Source organism: Sciurus vulgaris (assembly GCF_902686455.1).
Source record: "Sciurus vulgaris genome assembly, chromosome: 2".
Classification (NCBI taxonomy): Eukaryota; Metazoa; Chordata; class Mammalia; order Rodentia; family Sciuridae; genus Sciurus; species Sciurus vulgaris.
Window position 1 is genome coordinate 11,386,987 of NC_136462.1, and position 4,981 is coordinate 11,391,967.

The window sequence follows — 4,981 nt, forward strand, 5'->3', positions numbered from 1 at the left end:
CCTGAGGTACCTGAGGCTGAGCCCGGAACCCAGCCTTCCTCGTCCGGGTCTGGCTCCCTGGAGCAGCGGCATCTCCTGAGCCCCCGTCCTGTGCGGGCCGCTGTGTCAGATGCTGACCTCATCTCCCCACAGCACAGGGGTTGTCCTGTTAGTTGCTCCCTCTTTATCAGACAAGGAACGTGAGACTCAGGGGGCGCTAATGGCTGCTGAGCTGTGGCAGGGTTTGGACTTGGGCCACCTCCCAGGAAGATCCCCACACTCCACCCAGGGACCAAGCAGAAGAAACAGGTGAGAGGAGGGCGGGCTTGTGCTCGCTGGCTGGGGAGAGGGTCCTGGAGAAGGTGGCTGTGAACCAGGCACGGAATGGGGCTGGAGGGAGGAGGGGACGGCCGGGATGATCGGGAGCAGGAGTGGACTTGGGGGTCCTGTGAGTCACAGCGGCGTGCTTCTCGGGTGGCTGGAAAATTCCAGACCTGGAGGCGGCTCCGGCACTGTGAGCCAGCAGCCCTGGCTCTGCATCCTGCCCACCTCCCATAGCTGTGTGGCCTTGGGCAGCAATCCTCTCTGAGCCATGGAACTTTCACCAGCAAAACGGGAGATAGGTGCTCCCCCTGCAAGAGCTGTTGGGTTGGTGAAATGAGAGCAGACCGGGAAAGTCTGCCCCCTCTGCACAAAGCAGCAGCACAACAGAGCAGCCGGACTGCCGGTCCTCCTAGTGCTACAACTTCAGGCTGGCTGCCCATCCTCCCTCCGGCTCCTCGACCCAAGTAAGATGGGGCAACGGGAGAGCACACCTCCCTGGATGGGGGCGAGGGTCCGAGGAGTCCTGGCTGCAGAGCGCTTGGCACGGTGTCAGAGGCCCTGCAGGCAAGCAGTGCACCTTGGCTGGTGTTATTAAATAGTTATCACAAGCTGTGGTCGTGATGAGGCATTTCACAGGGTCGAGAGCCAGCCTCTTGGATGCCTCTACTTTGGGACTTGCTCTTTGCTCTGGTCAGCCTCTCTGCCTCCCCTCGAGTTCACTTGCCCTGAAGGCACTCTCAACTGTCATTTGCTCTGAACTTCTCCCCATCAGGGTCCTCTGAAGGAGGTATGTGTGAATTTGTGCGGCCTTGGTTCCGATATCTATGAAGACACGTTCGGTACAGGATGTATCCGTCATTGCCAAGGGCCTGGTATTCCTCTAAGACCATGGTGCTGAGAGGCAGGGATGGTGTGGGAAGCTTCCCCCAGCCCTAGTGTGTGCCCTCAACCAGTGACATAAATGAACACAGCTATAACCCCTAGTGTTATCTCATGAAACCCTCTCCATTGCCTGTCATCCTGGTAGATAAGAAGCAGTGTGTAAGATACATTCCAGTTAGTCTTTTTTTTTCGGGGGTGTGGGTGGGGGGCGGCGGCTGTTAAAATGTGTTCAACGACAGTTGCTTAGAAAACATGCACATTTTTGTTTGTGCGGAAAACTGAATATTGAAGAGTCCTGGACATGCAGGACCAGATGTGAAGTTCAGCTAGTTCATGATTTGATGGGGCTCAGCAGCTGAGCGCTAGTATGCTGGCGGAATATTTGGGGGTACACTTTCACCAGGTGTGGGTCTTAGGTGCTGGAAAATCTATTCCATAAAGTGACCTTCATTGGACAGATCAGGAAGCTGAGGCGCTGAGCCACCTTCTCACTGGTGCTGTCCACCTGGGGCTGCACCGGGGCTGCGGGGAGGGTCTGCTCCACGCCAGCGCCAGCCGAGCGGGTCACCTGCGGGCTGTGGCCGGGGAGAGCTCCCTGGCAGGAAGTCATCACTTCTCCAGGTTCCCGCCTCTCACGACCAACGCTGCAGGCCCAGCGCTTCCAGAAGGTTCAAATCGATGCCGTGACCCCTTTCCAGCCTTGCGCCCCCTGAAACCTGCGCAGGAGCGTTAAACGCGGTGCGGGGCGAGCGGGGCGCGCTCCAGCTGGGAGGACGAAGCCTGGCGGGAGCCTGGGGCGGATGCGGGGTCCCCCGCGGGCGCTGGAGTTCCCGGAGGGAGGGAGGACGCGCTCTGCGTCCTGGGCGGAGGCGGGAGGACGCGCTTATCTCCGGTCGCCGTCGTCCCGCCCGGGCGTCCTCAGCGGCACTCGGCGAGGCCTGCAGCGCATAAGCAGCGCCTCCCACCTCGGCCTCCCGCTGTCACCGGGCCCGTCGCGAGACACGTCTGGACATTCGTCTGGCAGGAAGCGTCTCCCTGTCACAGCCCCGTTTCCTCGCGCTCAAGTCGGGATCTCGAGTTGACGTGTCACTGTTTATAGTACCTCGCGGTTCCTCCCGGTGATCCGTCCCGGCCAGACCCTCCTCCGCTTCCAGTCCGCGCCCTCGGGGCGGCGGCAGGGCAGGGGCAGAGATGGGGCAGGCAGGGGCAGGCGGGGGCAGGGGCAGGCAGCCAGCCTGGGTGGCGCAGGGTGCCGGTTGCCGGCGGGTTTCCAGCGCTGGACACCACCTTCCATTGCCACTGGAGAAGGGACCCAGGAAGGACCGGCCCAGCTGAGGTGTGGGTGATCCAGCAAGGAGGCCCTGGGTGCTGGGGAGCCGCAGAGAGGGTGCTGAGGGCAGTCTGCTGGGTGAGGAGGACAGAAGGGCCCAGGGAAGCCCAGAGGCGGAGAGGCCCTAAGACGAAAAGGAAGTGCGAACCCAGGGCCTTGGCCCAAGGTTCATTCCGCAGGACTGTGTTGGCTGCAGACTCACCTCCTGAGCACCAAGGCTGTGCTGTCACCAGCCTTGTCCCCAGCTGCTCTGAGTGCTAGCAACAGCTCCGTGCCTGTGGCTTTTCTTTTTGCTTTTTATACCAGGGATTGAACCCCTGGTGCTAAGCCACTGAGCCACATGCCCAGCCCTTTGCTATTTTTTCTTTGGAGTCAGAGCCTTGCTAAGTTGCCCTTGTCATCTTTCCCAGAGAAATGGTGGGACCACTCCCTGCCCACTGCAAGAAGGACAAGAAGGTCATATATCAAGTTATTTCTTATTGATAATTAAAATGCTGATGTCTATGTCGCATGGGTAGAATCATAGCATGTTGGAGACCGCTGCCCTGTAGGGCCCGCAGTGGTGGCTGGCCTCGCCCTAAGATGGCGCCAAGAAGCCCAACTGCAAAGAAAAACAACTTTAAGGAAGTGCTTTCTATTGGCTGACTGATCTCCTCCGCGTCCGTGCTTGGCTCTTGATCAGTACATGTCCTCATTACCCACCATTAAGTCTCCACGAGCCAAACGCCTGACCCGTTAGGTGATTGGCTGTTACATCCCATAAAGCTGCGTACTTTGCGCGGCGGCGGGAGCAAGCAAGGCAAGGAGGGCAGGCAGCAGCTGCAGGATGAGAGAAGAGGAGAGGCGGCCGCGGCGCGACGAGAGAGGAAGAAGAGAGAAGTGGCAGCTGCACAAGAGAAAAGAAGGAGAGAGAAAACTGCACAAGAGAAGAAGAAGAAGAAGACGGCGGCGGTGGAGGAGGAGGAAGAGCCAGGCACTCGGCTCAGAAGCTCTCCCATAAAAATAAAGACCTTAAAACTTCATTTGAGAGCCGAGTCTTCATTGTACTCGCTGGACGAGACAATAGCAGGTCAGAACTACGGAAGCCCGGAAGGCCTGAAAGACCCCCTGGTCAATCCCTGCTCTATTGGATAAAATCCACTGAAAATTCAGCTCTCGGCTGAGACAGGTGCACAGGTTGGCTGAATGTCTGTGTGTCTGTGTGTCCATGAGTGCACTTTCTGGTGCTTGATCATTTGCATTGTTGCTTGTGCCGTCTTCTGACAAGGGTGTAGTAGCTCACATACACCATTGGTGGTGGTGCAAAACCCCACTGCACAGCGACTCAGCACCTGAATTAAGATTCAGTCCTTCTCACAAGGAAATCAACTCCATTGTAAAAATGTACAAAAATGTTCATTTCAGAGTTCTCTGTGAGAGCAAACCACACAAGTTATGGGCTACAGTATGTCTACAACTAAGCATTATGTGGACATGAGTGGAAAAGTTAAAATACAAAGGATGTGATAATTTATAGTTTATACATATTTTATAGTGTATATATAGTTTGCCATTTTGTTACATTGATAATTCAATCCACTCTCTAGGGGCTGCAATCAATATCAGAAGGATCCTTTACTCAGGAGCACACACTACCCAGGTGGTCATTTGAAGTGGCTCATCAAATTTGCTCTTCTTGGTAAAGAAAATGTGGTACATATATACAGTGGAATATTACTCAGCCACAAAGAAGAATGAAATCATGGCATTTGCTGGTAAATGAATGGAACTGGAGACTCTCATGCTAAGTGAAATAAACCAGTCTTCCAAAACCAAATTCTGAATGTTCTTTCTGATATGTGGTGGGGTGGGGGGAGGGAAGAGTGGAGGAGGTTCACAGATTGGACAGGGAGCAGTAGGGGGAAGGGAAGCAGGTTGGGAATGGGAAAGACAGTAGAAGGAATTAGACTTCACGTTCTATGTTCACGTTTGAATACAGACCAGCGAAACTCCCCATCATGTACGGCCACAAGAACAGGAAGTTATACTCCATGTGTGTGGGGTGTGTCAAGACATATTCTACTGTCAAGTATACCTAAAAGGAACAACAACAACTCGCTCCTCCCGAGCCACCCAGAAGGCCTCCCAGGGTCCCAGTGCACCATGGACCACAGCCCAGAGCTCACAACAAATGCCACGAGTCCCTGCCATATAAATGAATGATTCGATAAACAAATAGATGGGAGAGAGGAGATAGAGGCTTCTTTCCCAAGAATTCCCCGATAAGAAAGCAAGCAGGAGACGCAGCCCCGCCCTCCAGGAGGTGCGATGAACTCCTCTCCCTGGAGGGTGGCTGCACTCGCTCTCTCGTTTCCAAATAGAGGATATGAAAAGGGAAGGAGAGCTAAGTGGGGTAGAGAAGGCTGACAAAGGAGATCTGGTCTCAGGGGTGGAGGCCAATGTCCTCAGTGACAGGGCCCAGGAAGG

The 4,981-nt window shown here is 55.3% G+C and overlaps 1 long non-coding RNA gene across 1 annotated transcript; it reads left to right on the plus strand.

The window, feature by feature from the left end:
* The first annotated feature begins 2,130 nt into the window (after positions 1 to 2,130).
* On the plus strand, positions 2,131 to 4,307 carry LOC306653903. The gene is made up of 4 exons (XR_013761817.1): positions 2,131 to 2,303; positions 2,926 to 3,044; positions 3,585 to 3,691; positions 4,102 to 4,307. It is a non-coding gene; the product is annotated as an uncharacterized lncRNA (long non-coding RNA).
* Positions 4,308 to 4,981: the final 674 nt, after the last annotated feature.